Source organism: Aquila chrysaetos, chromosome 7, assembly GCF_900496995.4.
Source record: "Aquila chrysaetos chrysaetos chromosome 7, bAquChr1.4, whole genome shotgun sequence".
In the NCBI taxonomy this organism is placed as follows: Eukaryota; Metazoa; Chordata; class Aves; order Accipitriformes; family Accipitridae; genus Aquila; species Aquila chrysaetos.
The window spans coordinates 7,939,317-7,963,675 of NC_044010.1; the positions used below are offsets into that span (position 1 = coordinate 7,939,317).

General features: G+C 37.9%; 1 protein-coding gene and 1 long non-coding RNA gene across 6 annotated transcripts in view; one reads left to right on the forward strand and one right to left on the reverse strand.

The window, feature by feature from the left end:
- Nucleotides 1–24,359, reverse strand: part of COL8A1 (collagen type VIII alpha 1 chain) — a 93,898-nt gene that overhangs the window by 59,130 nt on the left and 10,409 nt on the right. For 4 of the 5 annotated variants that reach the window (XM_030019970.1, XM_030019973.1, XM_041124886.1 and 1 more), the window contains one exon: nt 18,198–18,328. The exons of the other annotated variant lie outside the window; for it this stretch is intronic. The gene's annotated coding sequence lies outside the window, so the exon portion shown is untranslated. The remainder of the gene's footprint in view (nt 1–18,197; nt 18,329–24,359) is intronic. 5 annotated transcript variants of the gene reach the window in all.
- Nucleotides 1–24,359, forward strand: part of LOC115343694 — a 216,492-nt gene that overhangs the window by 23,877 nt on the left and 168,256 nt on the right. The gene's annotated exons all lie outside the window — the stretch shown is intronic.

Genomic DNA, 24,359 nt, shown 5'->3' on the forward strand with positions numbered 1-24,359 from the left:
GAAGGAAAACCAAATGAGCAGTGGAAAGGACTCATTCTGCTTTTGAAAAGGCAAAATATCAGGCTGTTCTTCCACAAATTCTGTCTTTATCTTAACATTGGACTTGTACCCAGTCAACATGTGTCCCTGATTTGCTATGGTGAGGATGGGGACAGTATTAAAAGGACTTTGCATATGGAAAACTAGCTGAATCTCATTGCTGAAGATGAGTGAGCGGTGGAAGGACCAGGTACTAGTATGTGCACTGCAGAAGAACAAATAATTAAGCAGCTCTGAATAATTACCATTCCCCCTAACTAATTCAGTGGGGCACATATGCCACTGAGGCAGGATGCTGGATTCAGACAGTGCATAGGAAGGGAAGCTAGACAAGGAACATGGCTATTTCAGCATAATAGCAACAGTGTGGTGTATGTGTTGGATATGCCATGTTCAGTGGTATTCTTAACATGACAACCTATTTTTTCACTCAGCTACCCTGGTAAGTCTGTCTCTCTGAACAGGTTGGTTTGTTTTTTCTCCTCTCCATATCTGACTTAGACTAGTTGACAGAACAGTCAAATACTAGAAAAAAACCCCAAACATTCCAGAAATGTTCATCTGAATTCTTTGACTGTCTTTAGGCTTCTTTGCTCAAGTTCTAAACAATGAATGTGTTCGGTGGATGTATTCTTTGTAGCAGCCAGTTCCAGCTGAATCCAGCTGAAAGCAGTCTTTTAAACCTATAATGGCAACTTCTGGCCCTTCAAATGAGAGGCTAAGCATTCCCTTACTGAGTTAAGAAGAAAATATCTTTGAAATAAATACACCATAAGGACAATTTGTATTTTGAACGCCAAATATCAGAAACAACTAACAGTGAACATGCTGAAGACTGAACCTACTTAACTAAAATTCTGATTACAAACTTCGATTACAAACACTTTGTTAAGAGTAGGAGATAACAATCTAGTACGAATGAAGGGAAAAAAACTATCTACTACCTTTTTCTAGCTAGGATTTTTTATGATCAGGATTCATATTTTGTCATAGTGTTTACACAGAATGTAATAGACCCATAGAAAAAGTTTTGGAAAGAAGCATTCGGATCACTAAAGCAGCTTGGAACACTTCTTTCCCCATAGGACACAAGTTGCTGTAGGTCATTGTATCCTTTTACTCAAGGAAAGATGAAACCTGAGTCAAAACAAACTTAACTAGTGGACTGAAGCTGGTGAATTCTTCCGTCACGCTCAAAACCAATGTAACATCCATGTAGCTAAAAACTTAATCCAGTTTGTAAACCAATGATGTTAGCAAAAGGTAGTTTCAAAATGGAATATGAACTCCTATCCCTGTCTGCTTTTTCAAACTAGACTATTCCTAGAGTTTTTTTCCCTTTAGACCAGGCTATCTCTAATTCCCTTTCTCACCTCTCCTTTGCTTAGTCTAGAGTCTAACCAGAAAAATATCTGCTTTGTTAATGGAAGTTACCTTTTGATGACACCCCAACAGCTGTAGTCTGAGTTAGCCAACAAGAGAATCCTGGGATGATTTTACGTGACAAGTTAGGGGCAATGAAACATGATGTAGTTAATTTTTTTTTTTTCCTTTCCTGTGAAGATCACCCTGGAATGGAATGCTCGCTAGAACTGAATTATGTGTTTACCATTGGTCTTCAGTATCATTAGTCTAAACTGGGTCCTTGAGGGATAGCCTCATAAAGCAGATATTCCCTAAAGAACAATCTGTTATTCTGGAACATGTAACTGTCCTGTAACACTTAAAAAAAAAAAAAAAAAAAAAAACAAACAACAACAAAAAACAGACCAAAAAAACCCCAACCAACACAAAAAAAATGCAAACAAACTGATGTTTGGTAGACATGGTGTCAGAGGAGAATATAACTGTATTGTCTCACTGTATTTCCACTGAGGTTCTCTTCCTACCTCAATCAATAATGAGGGAGCAGGATTGGATCCGAAATGGTTCCATTACTGTATCACCCAACTAGATTGTCCAAGTTGCTATGAGAGCAGCAAAACCAATGAATTTTGATTTCTTCTGGATTTGCATTCTTTACTTTCCTGAGGCCAAACTGAATGACTAACAGATGAATTTTGTCTGTCTTTCCCTCTGTGAGGATGCCAAGTTGTGTCTTTACCCACTGCTCGCCCACTGATTTTCAGGAACTTGTGCAAGGATATAATTTTCTTTGAGACTCTAGGCTTCTTTCAAGATGAGTTTCAAATTGCCTAGCAAGCTCAAAAGTTATTCAGGGGAAGGGGAGGAATAGATGGATAGACAAGGAAACATCATACTGAGATAAACATTGCTTTCTATAAAAAAAAAACAATAAAAAGAAAAGTAAGCCCTGCGTGCAGTACTTCTCAAGAATAACATTGTCTACAACAGCATTAGGGACTTCTTGGATACAAAGTCTTGAAGTCCATGTAGAAGGCTGAAAATATTAGGGATGGTATCTGGCACCAGTGAACACACAGGCTCAGCCAAGGTAGTATATGAACTATTAGCCTCCTTTAGCATTTTTGGTAGGATGGTGAGGAATTACAGATCTTGCTGTTGGAAATGTGTGTATACTGTTTTGAATCACACCTACATGTAGAAGCATTCCAGATCTTCAGAGGTGCCAAAACTTTTGCTATCTAGCCTGGAGGATATAACTTTTCACTTTTCTCTCTAAAGTAAGCTCTTAGTTTAGCTTGCATATACTATACAGTGATTTAGCACTTTTTTAAAAAATGGGTTTTTTAACATATTGATGTAATTACAAAAGCATATGTGTATCACTTATTCCTTTAAACCTTTCCACTGAATTGAAATACTTAGCATTTCTACAGCCAACCATATGATCACTTTAACTCGGCATATATAAGAGGGTTACTGCAATAAATCAGATGACTTGTTGGATATCTTTCCCTTTGCTTCTGCTTCAAAATAAATTCTTAGTGACTTTGAAAATGCAATAGTATAGGCTTGCAAATGCAATGGATGCAACAAATAGCTGCTCCAGTATATTTTTTAAAAGGTTGCTTCAGGTAAGGATTATTTTGGTCCTGTTTCTGATTTAGCCTCTACAAGGTAGGAAACCCCTGCCTTGAGGTGGAGGAGACAAGGCAGTGTTTCTTGTGACACAAGATGAAGTCCTAACTTGAAATCTTCCAGCTGTGGGAATGTAGGGGAACAAGAGACATTCAGAGCCAAACACTGCTGGTAAGTATATTTGTAGGACCTAGCCCACTCCTCTGCTTTACAGAGGCACTGGACTATGAGTTCCTACACCATTCTTATCCTGGCCAAAAAGTAGGCATGAATCGAAAAGTTAAAATCACAAGGGAAAGATCTTGAACCCATCAAGGGCCTTAATTTTGACAAATGAATTGCATTTCATGACTTATTGCAACCTTTTCTCCTTTTTCCTTTGGTGTTTATGTATGAATGTGTAGTGATTACATCTGGGCAAATAAAACCACTGCAGATGTATAATGATACCAGTAGAATTGTTGGTGCTTATCCTCTCTGTTTCTGCTACTCTAAGTACATAAGCATGAGCACGCTGTAGGGAATTAGACCCTTTCAATTCCAGTTTCATACCAGGGGAAGCTGGTGTAATGCTACCTGTCTTGCAAGACTAAAGCACTGGTAGGTGTTTGTTATGTTTGCAAGGAACTCTGAGATCTGAAATAAAGTAAATGTTAAGGGCTATTGATCAGCTAAAGGCTGAAATAGCAAATGCCTGTCTTTCTGGAGTCTCAACCTCTGTAGCCTTACTCAGCTGAATACAGGACAGCAACACAAATTAATTCTGTTGCTGTTTGCCTTTGTTATGGATGTAATGTCATCAAGAGAAGTGATTGTCTTTTTTTTTTTTTTAATTGGGTAGCTGAAGAAACATCCTGAACACGGACTAGAAGTGATTATGAGCAGGACTACAAACAAGTCTGCTAGCTCAGTTAGTGTTTATTTCCCGATATCCTACTATTATTGCATTTTTAGCCATTTATCTTTTTCTTTTCCAAGATGTGACTTACTGAAGTATGTTTCCTAGCTGCACTACAATCTTTGTGGTAGAAAACAGAAACAGAATGTGTCTGGGTTTCACTTCAAACTTCATCTCATAAACATTGTGCAAAGACCCCATGTAAACAACCTAATTGAGTTAGCATTTAAATTCACCATAGATTTATCCTTTAATAAATTTAAGATCTTACAGATGCCAATAAACTGCTCTGTTTCATGAGCAGAGCAAAATGAAGTCTGGGTAGAAATAAATAAATGCTAACATTTTCAAAGGTTCATATTCATAGAAAACTGTGAATGGTGTCCCAACGAATGATGTGAAAACCATTGTCTAATCTGTACCTATCACGTTATGAAGATGTTTGCCTTCTCTCAGGGAGCACTTGTCACAGTGGGAGCTGTGCTGTCTTATTTTTGGCTACATTTATAATAGGAAATTACCTGAGTATCTGGTAACAGGGTGTTTTGTTTTAAATGCAAAAAAGACTTGTCCTCACTTTCAAGGGTGGGTTGTAACATTGACAGGTTTGTGAATCACATTGGCATCTGATGGAGGACTAGAAGACCTAGTTTAGAATATAAAGGCCTTTAGCTCAGAGGCTGCTTTCTTATTATACATTTAAAGTGCCATAAAGAAGTATTGATCCATGACTGAAGAATCAAGTATTACTTGTTTTGAAATATTTCCTAGAATTTCATGCATTAAATTATCTCCTTCATGGAATATAGTACATGTGTGCATATGCACAAAAAGTACGTATGTTCCTTCTGTTGCATCTTATAATTATTTCCTGCCCTGTCTTTTATTCAGCAGTGGAGGTAGAAAGACAAGCTTGTTTCCTTTTTGAAGACTACTTTTTGGGGGTTTTTGTCTGGCAAGGAAGTGACTCAAAGAAAAAATGTGTTGGCAAGTCCAGTGACCTGTGCAATCAGTCAGAAATCAGATAAATCGGCTAAGGAATTAACTGCAGGAAATAAATTACAAAATAATAAAGCCTTCTCGTTGCTGCTTTAGCTGTGTTTCTGCATTGGAATCTTTCCATTAGATGCTCGTAAGAAAAGCAGAATCTGAGTTCCCCTACCAAACCAATAAAACAAACGTGGACTATCACATATGAATTTACACATAGTTTAAGAGAAACACTTCATTTGAAATGTTCAATAGACCTTACTGTGGAGGTGGGAACCTGCTTTAGGAAACCGTATATCCTATCTCCAAAATAGATGACAACTATAAAACTTTGACATGAAATCATAGGATAAATCCAAGATAGTTTAAAAAGGAAGGAAGGAAAGATGACACCTTAGTTGTGTGAGAACAGGTTTGGAGTTCAGGTCTGTATGCTTTTCTTTCTTTATGCTTTTAAGAGAATTCACATCTCAAAATAGTCTTAATTAAGAGAAAGCAGTGTATCTGATAAATATGTCCTCCTGATGAACACTCAAGTGGAATGTTCGTCTCGGACAACACAAAGAGGGAGTCTGAACATCATGCAATCAAACACACTGGTATCTGGGGAAATTACTCTGCAGAGACTGATCGCATTAAACTAAATACTATCACTCATGTCAAAATCATTGGACAATATTACTCCATGCTGTGTAAGCTTTGGTAAATTACTGAAAGTAGATACAAACTTGACGTCTTCCTTCTCTGTCAAAAAAGCTACAGGGTTTCTTTTCCTCTTTCTTTTGGAGAAACTCTGTCTTGACAGCAAGAATGGGGGTGGAGCAGAAGTGGAAACAGTACTTACAGTTGTACTGTATGTTTATTTTAGCAACTGTTAGGTGGCTGGCAGAGCTTAAGTGTCAGATCTGACAGGGCAGGGAGACCAGGTGTTATTAGCAAGTAATACTATGTTTGCTTTGTGGGGGAGTTGAAAGGTCATTGGAATTTTTTGTTAGAGGACTTGGCTATGACCTCCACAATCAAAACTAGCCCTCTGCTCCTCACAGTTAGGTGCCATCATCAAGCATTTTGCACCCAAAGAGTGATGGTGGTTTGTGTTGCCGTACGTAGAGCTGGGAGAGCTATGGCCTTAGTAGCATTACTAAAAGACCTGACAAAACTCTTTGGGCTGAGCTGGTGCTGCAATGGACAGCACAAAAAACAGTGAAGTTTTCATCAGCTTTCATAGCCTCTCCTGCTTGCCACAAATTGCACTTCTAGTGAGTTGGTTTCCATGATGTAGAGCAGCTAAAGGAGCTGGAATGAGGCAGCAGCTACGAAATATATGGCATGGAATATCATCTGAAGCTTAAATGGAAATGGTTTATGTCAAGCTGGCTTCTGTTGGCAGGCACATACTAACAACTGCGGAGCCACAGAGGTTTTCAATTGTTCTGTTCAATGTAAAATCTGCAAGGCTTATTAAAGAAAGCGTTTTGCACATGTGTGAATACAGAGTCATGAAGTTCCTGAAGTTGCTCAGAACTGAATTAGAGGGCACTTGCCTTGCAGGTGTTCTGGCTTGTGAATACAGATTCTTTTGCTGGCTGGAAAGAGAATGAACCAGCTCATAATGTGGCTCTGCAGTGAGCCTTTCCAGAAACAACATAATTGCATTATAAAGAAGTTATTTTAGATGTGATAAAAAATATTAAAAACAAATTACAATTTGTTATATTTACTTGATTTCATCCTCTTCACTGGACTGTTTCAAGGCGATGCACTCAATGAGCTTTGAAGTTGTTGCAAAGTGTATGTTAAGATGCCTGATGTGCTTATTCTTGGGAATTTGGACTTGGGAAGCTTTTTTTCCTCTGCTTTTATCAAAGTAGTAGCTTAGGCTGTGGAATTATCAGTCCCAACTAGAGGAGGAAGCGTAATCCCTTGCCTGTCTAAAGGATAATGACAGGAAAACAGGAAATGTACCTCAAGAAAATGTTCCTCCTGTGTTCTAAGAGGTGATAGGTTGGCTCATTAAACAGGCTTCATCTATTTTGGATATGCTAGGGTGCAAATCTGCTAGCTTTAAGCAGTGTTATATTGCTCACCCATATCTCTGTTTTATGCTTGCCAAACTCTGATTACGGTGTGTTTGGGGTTGTGTGGTGTCTGTTATTTTGCCTTTTTTTTTTCTTTTTTTCTGACGATTAACTCCTAAATCAGCAGATACACAAGTTATTTGATTTCTGTGAGCAGAAGGGACTAGAACTAGGAAAAAAGAAGCTTTCTCTTTTTGTGTATGGGAGTGGAAGTGGTATAAGTGCCTAAAATTCTTCTCTCTTCCAATTTTATGCACCTCGCACAAGCTTAGACAAATATCTGACTGTTTTGGTGCTTACAGAGGAGAAAAAGTCCTCAAATCTGACTTCTCTCCCCTCTGACTTTTCAGGGGAATTGTGCTTCTCTTGGTAAGTTTTCTGCTTGACTGTGCATTTGACTGAATAGATAGAAATATTACAGAAGGTAACTTACATGCATAGCTCTTAAGGAAGAGGATATTCTTTTTTATTATTATTTTTTTATTTTTCCCAGTTGCTGTGACTGTTGATTCAATAGAAAGTATTTTTTCTTTTAACCTTATGACAAAGCATTGCTGATAGAGAATATTGAGTAGATCTTAAAGACCTTGCAGTATTATTGTCCTGTCTTCACCCTGAAGCTACCTGAAGCTCTAACAGGAGGCTTGCCCAAACTGCAATCCCTCAATGGAAGTGTATAGTTGTTCTTTACTTGACTGCCTGTCAGGGTGTAGATTAAAACTTGGTTTAGGATACCTTATTGTTTGCTGTCAGAAACACTCCGTGGCATGGATGAAGCTTGCCCCACTCAAATGGGAGAAGTTTTCCAGTGCTTTCCCAGGCATTGCCTTTCCACAGTTTAGTGGGAAAGAATTCATGGGAAGCCTAAGTTTACCACCAAGTAAGCAGCATGGATGTGCCCAATGGGCCCTTACTGCCCCTTCCCAGAGAGTGCATTGCTGAAAGCAGGAAGCATTGTGTGCTGGTGCGACCAATGATTACAGTGTTGCTAATTTGTGAATGCTCCTATGTTCGGCACTGCCAAATATTCTGAATGATTTTTCCCTCTCTTAAAAGCAACAAGTATATATTTTTCTACTTGTGTCATAATTAAACCCCCCTCCCCCTTTTTTTTAAGGCTCACATATCTTTAAAAATATAAATTGGCTGTCAACTGGTGATCATCCAGTTTTCTGTAGTTCAGGACAAACATCTTGCATTTCACAGGACTTTTGTTCTGCTTTTCTCCTTTTTGAATATCCTTAAAAGTTCTTTAGTTAGATCTAATCTTTAGCATGTTTTTTTACTCCAGGTTTACTTGTCTTTACTCTCACTTACTAGCTTTCACTCCTCAAATTAATGCTGCTGAAGTAAGCAGCACCCAAGATAGTTACAGTAAAATATGAAGGAAAAGGAAGACACTGATTTAGCTCTCTGAATTTTAATTGAAATAAGGTACTGATGCACCTCTTCTTGCTGTACTTTTTTTTCTAAAGGAGAAGCAGAAGATTTATTAAAATTACATTGCCTTGTGTAAGTTACAAGTTATAGATACTTTCCAGATTTAAACAAATTAGTTGTAGAACTATTTATTTTTCTATTCCAGATGCTTTAAACACCTTCAAGAACAATTACATTAAAAGAAGTAGTTCCCTTGCTGTCAAAGGGATTCTGTCAGAGACAGTACTAGAACAAATTGGGGCTGAGGCAGTTTGGAGGATATAATACTCCAACTTTGCCCTTAGATTTGTAATCAGTATAAATCTGTCAAAAAAGGACACATCCAAGAATACTTCTATCCCTTCAAAGAGACAGACAGAATTACAACCAAATTCTTTCATAATTTTTGTTTTATATTTGGCCAGTCTTTTGAATTAGGTAATGGAAACTTAATCCTTCCCTGCTGCAAGCTGTTTTGCAAGACAAAAGACTAAGAAGTCCACCTGCTCAAATTTAAAGAACAAAAAGGTATTTAACATTTGTTGTTCTTCTAAGAAAATATTCCTAAGTGCTCTATCTAGGCCCCTACAAGGCAAAGCTAAACTTCTAGTTCAAGAATGATATTTATCATGACCTATGGTACAATGTTTTCATCAAGGCAGCAAACTTGGACTGCTTATGTTAGAAGGCTATATAACTCAATCTGACAAGGTTAATGCTTCCACTTAGCAAACCACACTTAAATTCCTGTCTTCACCCGACTCTTTAGATGTCTAAAGACATATTTGGCCTGTGGTTCCTTATGAACCACAGCTTTTGCAGGAACTGCAGAGGCATCTCTTCGCAAACACACATAAGGATTTCACGATGCTGGGTTTGCACATAGCCTGCTGAATGGTAATAAATCTTTTCCCACAACTGCTCTGTCAATAACAGAACTGCTTGGAATGAGTTGGTGTGGGCTACCACATCTATAGCATGACTGTAATTGTTGCGTGTGAATATTGTACCTATATGTGATACTGTCCTGAGTACATTCATACAGCACAGATAGTTAGTTTTGTATTCAGTCACCACTGGGTCAAGAACATCTCCGCATTTTTCTGCTCTTTCTTCAGGCCTCTTTCTTATGTCCGCTTATTTAAAGGGACAAATCACTAGTGACATGGTGTATGGTGAACTTACTGTTCACTGCAGGATGTTCTTTCAGCAGTCCTTCTAACCTGATCTGAGGCAGTCAAGCTTTGGTTTTAACAGATACTCTCCCTGAAGTTCGTACTGAAGAATTATCATATTAAAAATGTTCAAAGGTGGCTAAGTGCCTTTCAGATGCATTCTTCCCATCTGGCACACAAAGAGCAGTGAACAAAAGGAGGCTACTGGAATGTTCTCCTAAAATTGTCTGCTATAGATTTCCATACTGTGCAATATCTTATTCTGGGAATATCTGTTCCTGTTGGCAGAGTGTCCCCTCTGCATTCCTGAAAAGCCCTGGCACCAAGGAGGAGGAACAACTCTTGAGTGGAAGAGGAAATAAGAAGAGACAGGAAATGCTTGGTTGAACAGAGGGAGGAAAAACCTCCCTGACAGAGTGTGCCGGGATGTGTCCAAAGGAAACTCTGGAATCTCCCTTCTCAAGGGACTTCAAGAACTAAGCACTAGAAAATGTACTGCAGGGAACAATACTGCGTTGGCAGGAAAATGGGCTGGATGATCAAATTATTTTCCATCTTTAACTTGTCTAAGTCTAGGAATAATCCAGATCTCTCTAGCTGCTCTTTTTCTTACTTCTAATCCATCGGTCCTAAGGCTCAACAAATTCTGACCTTTCCTGTAACCTGTTCTACTTTCCAGAATTGTGACATGCTAGGTGTAGAGCTAAGCTCAGGCAAACATGAATAGTTACAGCTGGTTTCTACAGTGTATGTCTATGGAGTTTTGGGTCATATTTAAGTTCCTGGTGGTATTAGTAATTCTCTGCAAGTAAACCTGTAAATTTTGGATAATAATCTTTGACAAGCCTTGATGATGTAAATTCCCTCATTCCCTCGCTACCACAAATTTTTCCTGATATAGTGACAGCAAGTGTTTCAATATGTCTATGGATGTGAGTTAGCGCGAGCAGAGTTTGTTAAAGGCCTGTTTTTTGTGTTGTGCCATTCACCTACAAGTTTTAAGATAATTTATTTGTGCAAAGAGCCTTCATTTTTCCTATCCCTTATTCCTATAGCCCAAATACAGCATAGTTCGTATTGTTTCTATATGACTTTTGATTTTACGTGAAATGTTTTATTGGGTCTTTCTTTTATATATGAGCATATACTTAAATCTGTCCCCAGTGTGAAAGGTATTACATAAAAGATTCACTTTAACTACTGTCAGTCCACTGACTGAGGTAGCTGTAAGCTGCTTTGAATCAGCATCACAGGACATATAAACAGATCAGGTAAAGCAATGTGGACGTCTCTTAAGTACCAAGATTGTAAGTTCTTTAAGACAGAATTTGTATAGCTCTATCCTTGAGTTCAATGAGTATTGCTAAGCAGCCTTCAGCATGTCATTACTTCACAAACAGTAATCAGTTTATCATCCTAACTCCTATGCTAAGGAGTGTGTATCATCAGCGTGTTTTCACAAACAGGAATTGAGGCACAGAAATAAAACTTGTACTCAGACTTACACAAGCAGTGGGTGGCCTGACTCCTGTTCAGTGGAACTATTCACTGGCAGTTATGTGCCTGAATAATGTGGGTACAAATCCTGCACCCAAGTCCTGCACTGAAATGTAGACCTTCCTGGCACACATGGTAACTTGACCCCAGAAATGTCTTGTTTTATAAATTACTCAATGAGAAAGATAGCTCAGTCTAAAAGCAAAATACCAGCACTAACTTTCATTTAGAAGAAACAGTATTAAGAAACTACATCCATCTAAGTATCTACTTGTAAAGAAGGGTTCTCTTTCAGATCTGAGATATTACAATGACTTATGATAGACTTTCAAGGCTACAATTAATGCTGAGAGACAGTTACTTTTGATAAACTCATAAAATTGCTAATCCCTTTGTGAATCTATTATGGAGAACTTGAGTTAGTCATCACAATGAGAAATAAATCTTTTGAAATGTCCATGCTAGAATTCATGATGCTAAGTAATTTGAGAAAAGAAGCATTCAGTTAGCTCCTGCTGCAGTGAAACTAGTATGATGCACTCAAAACAAGAGCATTCAGCAGTAACACAGTATGTTCTTAATCAAGACGAATTTATTGTGAGCCAGGGGTCAATCAAAAAAAGGAATAAGAAGCTTGCAGTTCCCTTTATGATCTTGGGTAAACCTGTCCATCAATATCTGTGTTCAGCAGTTTTGTATGTTGTAGCAACACTTAAATGAAACATCAGTCAAATCTTAATTTAGCCTGTAAACTTCTGTCCCATATGCCATAACTTTTCATGATTCAATTATTTTATATATTTTATATCTCTTAAAATAATGTTGTTTTAAATAGATGTAGCTGGGAAAAATATTGCTTCTAGGACAAGGATAGCTAAACTAATGAATAGTTGATTAAAATGTGAAATAAGTGCTAATTCATCTTTTAGACTCAGTATTAATAAAGTCACACCTGAAAAAGCTGAATAGAGGAAATAAAATTGCTGAGTTGGTTTCAACTTGGTTTAACATTTGTCTAAATCACTGAACTTTTTCTAAGAAAACTGGCTCTATTTTGTGCTTGGATATTTCAATAGTTCTTTGGGTTGGGGAGGGTTCTTCTTTTGAATTAGAAATATTTTCAGTCTTTTTAAAATTCGTACTGTACTACTTTTGTGCAGCCAAAGTTTAACTATCCTGAAGCACTTCAATAAGAAAAACACACCTCTGTTTGGTCTCTACATATGAAAATTTTAAAATCTATGCCTAGCCGCCATAAAAATAAAATGTTATTGGATGAAGGGTTTTTTTAAAAGTGATTATTCTTTTGAGGAACACATCCCTAAATTTGGGCATCTGATGGAGGAAGCATTTCTCTTTTATAAAAAAATTTTCTTTGAGGCTAGGCTGACTCTAGAAAGTGGAAGCCTTCAGGCTGTTTCAAGCTATGTGCTTGAATCTCCAAGCATTTTGACAGTCTTATGTACTCTCTCCCTGCCCATGCAAAACCACAAATTTCCTATTGAGGATGTGATTTCAAGTTTGCTGAGCTGAGAGACTTTTTTTTTGAGTATAGATTCAAGCCCTTTAAAAATGTATTTACCCTAAAGAATGTGTAGAACCTTCCCTAAAATGTGCCTATGATTGCCAAAGCAAGGGGCTTGTTATGTATGCATATGAAATATTTGATAGAAATGAACTATTTCTCCAGCTCTGAAAAAAGGCTGCACAGAGAAACTTTGCCAGATGACACCAGGTCGTTAAGTGCTTTGTGAGAAATGTCTTGGCCTATTCTAGTTACTGATGAAACTAGCTTTCCACTTCAGTGAGGCCAAAATTTCACAGTTGGATGATGCCCTAGAGATTATCAAGAACACTAAGAAAAATTTCCCATCACCTCTGATTAATTACCCAGAGTAACAAGTGTTCCCCTGGGCAACTTTGTGTCTCGGCTATAGATAAGCACTGCTATGTGAATTTTAATGAAGTGCAAAGTCTGCAACAAGCAGGATAAATTCTCCATTGCAACCATCTCACTTTATAGTTACCACTATACAATAAAGTAGTTTAAGAAAATCAGTTGAGACTCTGGTTCACAATGAAGTTAACACAATGTTACCTAAAAAGTTAGTACTGGTTTGGGTTGTGCTGACTAAACATACAATTTAATGTTCACTGGTGGATTTGAGATAAGTGATCCAATTGTACAATCACAAGCAAAGGACAGGCATTAAAACTGATCACTTTCTGTTATGGAAGTGCATGGATATGTGTTAGTATATGCAAAGCTATATAGTGTCATCACAGCCCAGGTTCTCTCAGGTACTAATATCCAGTCCAGGCCTACAGTAATCCCATAAGCTCAGGAGAAAATGAATGTGTTTTTCCACAGTCAATGTGAAGAGAGTTCTCAGAGAATGTTAGCTCACTACACTGTAAGAACTCAAACTTTTAGCACCGTGTGTTCCTGTTGGCAGCCTGGTAACATAAAGCTAGAATAGTAGTCATTGCTCTCTAATATAGTAATGCTAAGAACTTTAAGGTTACTGATTCAAGTGTATTTTGGGGTGGATAAAAGGAGGGAAGAAACACTCTAAAAGGGCTTTAGTAGAAATTAATTTAATGTATCAGGTTTATTGGTAGAAGAACTCGGGGAACTATATGGGCAAGAGTGTGGGATGTATCCGTAAAAAATCTCCAGTCCTTTCTATAGTACAAATACTGATTTTTTTTTTTTTTTTTTTTCCCCTTTGAGCATTCCTATTTACATCTTCCTACCAGTTAATACATTTAAAGTATTTACTAATGTCAATGAGGATATGTAGCCAATTATCCAAAATTGAAGTGGTTTTTTATTTAAAAAAAAAAAAAGTACTCATTTTTTATAATCATTATGTTATGACATGAAATTAACTCATGAATATCATGATCACATCAGGTTAGTACATTGGAAATGATTCACAGAAGTTGGATCTATTGGTAGATTTGGGATACAAGTCCTTCTTCACTTGGTTAAAGAAAACCATTGCCTTTTCCAACATACCTTGCCTCACTTGTATTCTCACAACAGCAGAAGAAAAAAAAAAAAAGATATTTGTTTAACTATGCAAATGAAAACTCATTTTGGACATATTTTTGTTTTGCTGATACATGTTTTTCAGTGTCTTCATCCCTCGTTTTCAGTCCTAAGCTGAAGAACTGCTTTTCTTAAAATTGATGTGAAGGCTGTATATGTTTTGAATGTTTTCTTTTCCTTTGTGTTATTTGTACAGAATGAGAATTTGAGAGAGCTGGAATAACAAAGACACAAGTGTCTCTTAAAAATCTGCATAATTTAAAAATGTTGTCTGTGGACTTGTCTGTAATCCTCCAAGAAGTCCTCTCTGAGTAGGGAAGAATAATTTGTCTCATTTTATAGATAGATAAACACAGAAGCAGAAAAGCTACATAACTGTAAAAACAGACAGATGGTCCCTAATCTTTGACATGAAAAAGAGAAAGAGGGGGTGCGTGGTGGAATTTAAAAAACCAACAACAACAAAAAAAACCCAAAACCCAACAAACCAACCAAAAAACCCCCAACCCAAACAACTGCCAGAAAACCTACCAGGGTTACTACTGAGTTTATCCAGGGAAAAGTTTTGATGATTCACAAGTGGCTCTTGAGCTGCCAGTCTTTTTACTTAGCTTGCTGTGCATGTAGTGCTGCCCATCACCTGTTGTTAATTATAACGTCCTATAAATCTAATGTTAGAAGACTAGCAGTGAGACATGGTGCCTGCACTGGCTTAATGGACACTCTAGGAAAAAAAATCTTTTTCAAGAGTTTATTCCTGGATGAGCTTCTATGAACCTGGCATTGTTGTGAACTGATATTTCTATTAAGAAAAACACTAGTGGATGCCTTTAAACAAATAAAGTCCTGGCTTTATACAACGGTTGTGGTTTCAAGCACCATATCAAAAAACACTATGATGGGAAGCTATCATTTAATAAATCAAAATAGCTTGCTTGGTAATAAATATTTTTCTTAGAAACCACAATATTCTCTTTCCTGCAGATCATATGACTTCCCAGTTCCTGCATTTTTTGACATTACTGGAGTAACAAAGGAACGTGGGAAATAACTCAGGATGGTGAAATCATTCAGTTTAGCTGTGCCTATGCTGTGGTTAGAACAACTTAAAAATGTGTGATTTCAGGCATAGGTGCTCAAATTCTTCCCTTTTTCAGGTAGCCACAATTGGGCTGAACTGCGCGGTGCTACCTTTCTGAGAGGAGGAAAGTGTTTAGTTTTGACTAAATCGCTTCAATTTCACTTCTCAGCTTTATATTCTACAAAGGGGTGAGCAATACTTCCATCTCACAGTATGGGAAATAGTTTCTTGCCTATATGGGCTCTAAGCATTAAAAAAACCCACAACAAACTAAAAAATGCCATGAATCATTGCTATTGACTCTGTGTTCTATGTTGGCTGCTGTTCAGATAACTTCCACTTATATTGATAAATCAGCCTTTGTAGTTAGCAGTGCAAAGAAAGCCAATATTAAAAAAAAAAAAAAAGGGGGGGGGGGAATAATAGTTCAACAAGAGGAAACATGCAAAGATTTATATTCTGCTGTCAGTGACAGCAGGCTAAATCCAGATTGGGTCTAGACACCAGTCATGTAAAGACACATACACATAAATAACATCTATAAGAAATATACCATTGCATTTACACAGATGTATTCTCACATGTAGAATAACTTGCTGACATAAAATATTAAACTGACTAGGACCTATCTATTGGCATTACTGAAGATTGTAAGCTGGTCCAAAATATTTAGTAACAGACTTTGCTAAAAACATATATACACTTGCATGCTTGCATGTATTTGTGTATGAAATCATACATAAATTTCACTTAAAGAATGTAAGCAATAAATACTTCTCCTGTAAATAATACTGCTCTGTACAAAGTCCTTCAAGTTTTCCAATGTCTGCTAAAAAAGTCATAAAAAGTTTATAAAAGTCTGAAGATTCAGCTTGTTTTACTGGGATCCTTTTTATGATGCAATTCTCATGCAAAGATCAGTGTATTCTTCCATTTATTATTTGTTCCACAATTATTCAGTATTCCACAGCAAGAATTTTTGTGTTCCTGGGTGTGAGATTCTTTTTATAATGAAGTGCAATGTGGGTATGAATATATTTATATAGCTTCAATGACTTATTGGCTCTGCTTGCTAGTAAAAATATGGTTTTGATTATCCTTAAAACTCCTGATTCAACCTACTTTGGGAAAGTTGAGCTATATTGTTTTTTACTGTTCACATGACATACTGCGCATTCTAGCTGAGATCCAAGGTACCCTACAGTGGACTTGCCTCAAAAGAGAAACTGTTGCAGCAAACCTTGATTGGAAACTGAAGTGTAACTTAAGGAATATTAATAACAGAAAGGTATTGAAAACAGAGTTCTGGTTTTAGGCAAACAATTTCTCAGTGGTTCAAAATGATAGTTTAGGAGACAGATAGGACAAAAATTGCTGAAAGTATACAGGAAATATTATGAATCCTTGGGGGGGGGGAGGAATCAGAGTAATGTTTGTTTAGCAGGCAGGCTTTAAATGACCTTAAAGAATTATGTGCCACGTTGGTTACTGTCATGTAACAGAATTGTATTACTTCGAAAGCAAATGTGGAGCCTGAGGCAGCTTTGTTAGATATAATAATAAGAATATATCTATCCCCTAACTGATCTTCCTGTGCACCTATCTCTGTATTTATTTTTTTTCTTTTCCTCTTGTCTGCAATCATGATTATACGATAACCCACTTGAATTAATTGCTTTAGGTAAGATTTATTACACTAGCCATGTTTTTCAGATTTAGTATTGGTGTGTATTTCTAGAAGCTTTTTTTTTTTTTTTTTTTTTTTAACTGGGGAGAAGAGGAAGCTACAAAATAAAACTGCAGCTTCTTTAAGATTCAGGTTAACATACTGTGAAAGGTGTGCAATTCTATTAGGGCAACGGAGAGAAAGCTGACAGTAGCTTGATTACTGATACACCAAGAAATGAGGGGATATGTTAAAGCTGTGTGAGGGTAGAAAAGTTTCTGAAAATGTTTTCTGTGTACCTTAGTTTTGAAATTAATTGCATCTCCACATCCTTATGGGGCAGTGGCCAGCCTCAGAGCCACCTGCTTTTTTTTTTTTTTTTTTTGGAATACAATCCTGCAAGTGACTGCCTTCCCATCTGCATCCTAAGTTACATGTTCCTATAACATACTGTGACTACATCAGGCCTGCAATTTGTGCAGTTCTGTTCTTGAGGGAAAACATAACACTATTAACCAGTGACTGGTAGGCCTTCATAAATGCAGTTTTTCATGCTGAGTGAATAATATTTATGAAATAACCTACTGTATGGATGCCCATCACACTAAGTAGAAACATATCTCAATGTGTGTCTGAAAAGCAGTTGATGACCTTGGCAAAGCCTCCCTCTCTCAGAATAATACCCTGACATCTTCTGGCTTTGTGAATTAAGAAGTTCTCTCCTCACGCCTGGCTTGGGGCTGGTATTTTCATGTAGTTTCTAGCCTTTGTTAAGATTTTTTACAAGATAGATCCTTTTCAATGGCAATAATTTTCCCCAGGAAATGAAACTTTGAAAGACTTGTTAATTGCATTGTTTCAGCATTAGACTCTTTCATTAATTATGCTCTCTATCCTCAATGACTTTAGCTCTTAATGCCAGTGCAGCAAAGAATGCAGTCTCTGACATATCCATAATGGTTGTACAGTAGTCTTTTAACAGGCCATGAATCCAGGATGTTGCATCTATCATGTCACTATTCCCTCTATAAAGGGAAAGGAGCTGACACTTGCAATTGCTTTCCAAACCCAATTCAGTGTGGTCATCTTATAAATTTAGCAAGAACACATTATTTGGGGCCTGGATCTCCCTGCCTGTTAGCGAAAGCATCAGTTCTCATGTCTTTCATGTCAACTGATGCTATATTGCACAGTATAATGTCCTGCCCAGAAATGTTTTTATTAGCAGGGAATAGGGGGGTGGGAGGACACCTTTTGTAATGCTTTAAACAATTGAATTGTTAGGAAGAAAATTACCTCAACTTAATAGGAGAGTACTTCACTGAACCAGTTCTGATATCCAGACTCAACATCCAGTAATGAAGAGATCATAACAGTGCTGAGTATCAAATTTGAAGGATTCTGACAATCTGCATTTTCTTCTCTTTCTAGAAAGAGAAGGGAAGAAAGCATGTACATTAGAATTCTTCAAAATATGCAGGACAGCAGAGAAATATTTTTTTACTTTACTGAATAAATAAGCTGCATAAAGTTTATTTTATTTTCCTATTTTAATAATTTTTTTACATAATCAAATGTTAATACATTAAATAAACATGAAACAGCACAGGAAAATTGTGTTTAAAAATGTTGCTCGGGTTACAAAGACACCATGAAGGGCTCACGTCTTGTTTTTATGAGTAATATTGTCTGCATTCCCACATCATGCTTGTGTGTAGCATTATAATTCACAGTAAACTGTGAGTTATTTTCTCTTTGGACTACTTTGTATATTACAGAGGATCACTATTTCTATTTGTACAAAGCTAACTTTTCTGTCCTCAATGGCAGTCAGTTTCAAGCTTGTTCAGAGTTTTGAACAAGCAAAAGCTGGAAAAATGAGAGAGAAAATGGAAATATTTCACTGTACAGTGTAAATCTTTGGTTTATCACAAAATACCAGACAACAACAAATTGCATCAACCGAAGCCTAAAACCTAAGTAGTTGTTTTTTTTTTTTTTCCTCCCCTCATAAACGAGTAACAGTCGACAGCTCTGGAATGTGCGCTCCTCTCCCATGAAAACATTTTTCCGCTCTGCCTTTTCCAAAAATCAAAAGTTCAAAGCTAAACTACTACACGTTATAAAAGAACAAATTTACCATGACACTTAAACAAAGACATGAGTCAGTGTATTTAGCTTTCTTGAGGGAGGAAGGAGTTATGTTTCTTGTTAAGGCAAGGTTTGCAGTAAAGAAATTATTTTTATAGTTTTATATATCTCCTTATAATTATCCACATAGATGTTTTATTTTACAGTACAGTTAAAGTTGTAACTCATGCCTTTTTTGTCACTGATATATTAATTAAGGTTTACAATATTCCTCCTCAGAAAGCAAAATATTAACACCCTCGTTATACAAATGGGCAAATGCAATCACGGAGATTAAGACACTTAGTTTGGTATTATTTAGGACACCTGTGGCAGTCTGGGAACCTCAGCTGCTGCTCTTTACTCTGAAGAGTGCTACTTTTGTTTTTGGGAATGACACAAGCAAGATGAGTAGCATGTATGTCGAGGACAGAGACAAAATGAGATGGCTTTGGGCTGCTGTGGGTAAACCAACTGTTATCTGGAATAAAAAGAATGTGATTTTGCGTCCTCTTAAATGTGAGGTGTAGAACACAATATATTAAGCTGCTGAATTGCTCTATGTAGTTTTTAAGGCTGTCTAGGAAACTTGGAACACCATTTCCATTTATTTGGAACAAGTGGCTGACTCATTTGTCTGCCTTGAAAAACCTCTACTTCTGTTCCTGACTGAAATAAGATGGATATTCTGAAAGTCATTCCTCTTGTACAACAGGAGAAAAGTGCAGAAAGTCATAGAGCTCCTGCTAATATTGAGCCTGGCCATCCCTCAATGTATGGTTGATTTGGAATATGTTAAAGGATGCAAACTTCTACTAGGTACTGTAGTAGCTTTAATGTGTACATTCTTTCAAGCAGATTGATACTGCAAAGCCTTGTTCTTTGTGGATACAAATTTGGGGTAGCTAGATCAAAGGTCTTCTCTAGATTTGGACCTTTGACACAATGTTATATTCAGTAGGATGGAACCAAAATCAGAAAAATCCCTGAGCATGGAGAAAGCTGACAACTTTCAGAAACTATATCCAACAGCCTAGGCACACCATCAGGATTCAGCTTTCCCTTACTAATATGTAAATATTTATTAGGTCATTCCCTAAGAGCATTCAGCTACTGTAGAGATAATATGCTCAAACTGAGGGACACTAATTTTTTTTCCTTCAAATTCAATTTTTTAACAATATAGATTAGACATGACGTGTCATAATTTCTGTAGCTACCCTTCTCTTTCTGTTGTTTCTGTAAGATGACATGTGAAAGGACCTGACGTGGTAGTTACCTATAGTCATAAGTTCTGTTTAGCCTTTTAAAAATCCTGTTATATTTCACAGGGGAATACAAGGAGGGTGTTATGTAATTAATACAAAGGGGTTTTAAAACTTTTCAAATGGAAAGGTTTGGATTTTTCATTTGTCTGTTTTAGAGGCCCTTAACAGATTGTGCCATTGAATTGAATTTCATGTTGGTTATGAATGAGATTGTAGAAAATAAAGGGATATGGTCTGTGGGAAGTACATTTCTAGTAAGGGAGAGTGCCACGGTCAGTTTTGTTGGGTGCAGGCATATCACACTAGCGACAATGGCTAGAAGCACCAGGCAACTAAAGAGGAGAACCTGCATTATGTGTCCTGCTTGGGTAGATGAACCGTGTTTTGATAACCTCTGGAATAAGGACAAAAGTGAACTCTGCTTGATAGACAATAAACTCATTTAATTTTCAGTCATCATGCATTAAACTATAAAAGTTACTAAGCAAGCCACACCAGGATATATATGTCATTGAGTAGTAGGGAGCATTAGGTGGCAGTGCCTTGATAGAAAGAGGGCAGCTGATTAATAATAGGCTAGTGGTAGGTACACTTGCTGGCTATGCGCAAATGAGGGTGAGAAGGGGTTTGCTTCCCCCCTTCTCTGGAGCTAAGCATAGTCCTCACCTACGTGTTGCTTTGTTTGGCTACATAGGCAATACAGGCAGTAATACCATATATGTTCTGAAACAGTCAGAACCACAGTTCAGACAAATTCGGTACCAGCCACTGTGGATAAGTACTCCCCTGGCCTGTGCTTCCACCTCCCATATTATACAAGTGAGCAGGAAAGAGACTCTCACCAGAGGTTAAGAAAACTGAGTGATTTATAACATCGGTGGTAGGTGGAACAGGGGAGACTGTGGGACCAACAGAGCCAAGTATTTTAAGCATCTGTTATAGGCCTGTGCCAGATGCAGGATACCAGACAAGATGTGCCATTTGTCTGTTCTTGAATGGAATTTCCTATGTCCCTAATACCAAGCAAACTCTGTTTATTTATAATATAATATACTTCTGGTTTTGTAGAGATGATATACAGCACATTTCATCTTTTCACTCTCACAATGACATTTAAACACTTAAAAAGTGATTTATTTAGCTGTGTAAATTCAGCCAGGCTTGGAAGGTGTTTTGCTTTGTCATGGGTGAATCAGTAAAGGCTGGAAAACTTCTCTGTTTAGGTAGGCTGAATTGTGTAGTTTCTAGAAGTACAGTTTTCTCTAACGCCTGTCTGGGTTAAGAATGAGACCCAAGTTCTTGTAAGACCTATGTCAGTAGGCAGTGATTTCAAGTGACCATTTTCATGGGCACAAAGAGAAGAATGATTTGGGAAATGCTGACTGTCCTCTCCTGAAAGTGGAACTTTTTTCCACTTTTAAGTGATTATACTTAGTAAGTGATTCCAATTATTTCCCAAAGAAATAAGCAGGAACTTCTAAGCAAAACTTTTTCTCAGAATATGTCAATTCATAAGTACAGCACTTTGGTGGAAACACAAGCATTAGTTGTAAAAGGAAACATCTCTCATTTCTTGGAGTGCATTTCTAGACAAAATTAAGACAGAAGCATAACCTTCCCAGAGTAACAGTATCTCATAATGAGACTGATTACCTAGGAGTTGAGTATCCCACCTTTAAGTCTCTGTGTTACCTTGCTAATACCAAAGACACAAGCCCCAAACTACACTTAAGCCCAGGTGGAAAAGTTAGTGCTAGGGTATTTAAGCCTAGAAGGAAAATGCAACAGCCTCACAGTAGAAGACCTTGGTTCCAGAGTAAGGCAATTGCACAGAACGGTCAATCTTCTGCACATCAACCTTTATCAATATTGGCACCCTTTTCTGCTAGCGCTGGAATGCCTGTTTGCTCTGCTTCAAAGGCACATCAGGCTGGACTGTCAAACCTGCCAGCCTTTTCCATGGGCCCTTTCTGATACCTCTGCTCCAGCCTCACATCTCGCAGTCCTTTACCAGCAGGCTGTTTCCTGATGACCTTGCTACTCTCCAAACTAAGACCTCTTTTGAACTGTTGCTTGTTTCTGAGTTCAGAGGAGATGACACCCAAGACAGACTTCTTGACCTGGGCCCTCAGTAGACCCCAGCTTTTCCACAGAAATGCCTTGGCTTCTTCCAAGGACAGGACAAGAGAATTAAAAATAAATAAACAAAAATCTGCAAGATGTGGAAAAAGGGAAAAGTTGTAGTTACAAATTTGCCGACAAAAACATGAAGGCCCACAAAATTACTAATCATAATCCAAGTTCCTCCAGTGATATTCCCTATAACTTTTTAGGTCACAAGGTACATTAAAGCATGTGCAATTAACTGTCTGTATAAACAAGCTGCATGACCTAACCCCTTTCTGCCTCAGTTTTTCTGTTTGTAAAGCTGAGGCTGTAATATTTGACTGGGGTATCGCTCCAAAGTCCAGCTTCTGACTAGAGTTGTTATTACAATAATTACTGCAGCAGATGTCAGAATCAAGTGAAAGCACTGTCATTCAACAATTAAAGCATGAACCACAGCTATCACTTTCCTTGCGTTATTACAGGTTGTTGTGGTTTAACCCCAGCCAGCAGCTAAGCACCACGCAGCCGCTCACTCACTCCCCCCCACCCAGTGGGATGGGGGAGAAAATCGGGAAAAAGAAGCAAAACCCACGGGTTGAGATAAGAACAGTTTAATAGAACAGAAAAGAAGAAACGAATAATGATAATGATGACACTAATAAAATGACAACAGCAATAATGAAAGGATTGGAATGTACAAATGATGCGCAGTGCAATTGCTCACCACCCGCTGACCGGCACCCAGCTAGTCCCCGAGCGGCGATTCCCCGCCCCCACTTCCCAGTTCCTATACTAGATGTGACGTGACATGGTATGGAATACCCTGTTGGCCAGTTTGGGTCAGGTGCCCTGGCTGTGTCCTGTGCCAACTTCTTGTGCCCCTCCAGCTTTCTCGCTGGCTGGGCATGAGAAGCTGAAAAATCCTTGACATTAGTCTAAACACTACTAGCAGCAACTGAAAACATCAGTGTTATCAACATTCTTCTCATACTGAACTCAAAACATAGCACCGTACCAGCTACTAGGAAGACAGTTAACTCTATTCCAGCTGAAACTAGGACACAGGTATAGACACAAAGGAGCAGAAAACATGTTCACGCTTGCTTTTAGGTGTAATCCTCTGTTAAGAGAGTATGTCTCTGCGCCCCCCCCCCCCCCAAGGTTTTTCCAGTACACTTAGCTGTTTCTAGCTGTAGCTAGAAAAGATACAGCTGCATTTTTTGGCTTATATAGCTTGAGCTCAACCCTCAGCCACAGCTTAGTCTGAGCTGTTTTACAAAACTATTTTTCTGTAAACATTTTCATTCAATACTTATCATGTGATATCTATGCTCCCTTAAAACACACTAGTGACTGGGTGCCTTATCTTTCTATTACCAGACTGGTCAGATACTGCCTCAGGAGATGGTCTGAAAGCTGGTGACAGAAGTGAGACGGAGCTTAATGAAAGCTGGACTCTGAGGTGGAGTCCTGTGATAGACAGTCCAACAAGTTGATGCTGAGTGACACAGCAGCATCTCAAGCGGCAGTTGAATAGATATGGTCAGTTTGGAGAGGAATTTCTAAGCTAGCCTTGAGCTCATGGCTTTGGAAAATGTAATTTGCAAATGGGCCTCACACAAACAGACCACAAAATACAGGATCCAGGCTGGGTTTTGGGGGTTTTGCATACATTCACACTTTGGGGTACTCAGAATCTGGAGGCAGGTCCTTCCTTGAGGTTCAGGACAATCTCTAATGTAGCTAAATCATGCAGCTTACAGAGGCTGCTGTAAGGAGGCTGCTGCTTCCCAGTGGTGAAGTCCAGCCAAGAATAGCATGCGTTTCCTCCTCTGCATCTAGCACAACTGCAGCTAAGTGGTTGCTTATGTTCAGAAATGAATGAAATATTCAATGAAAACAAGAATCTTCACTGACGCGACCACTGCTTCTTAATCATTACACAAAATAG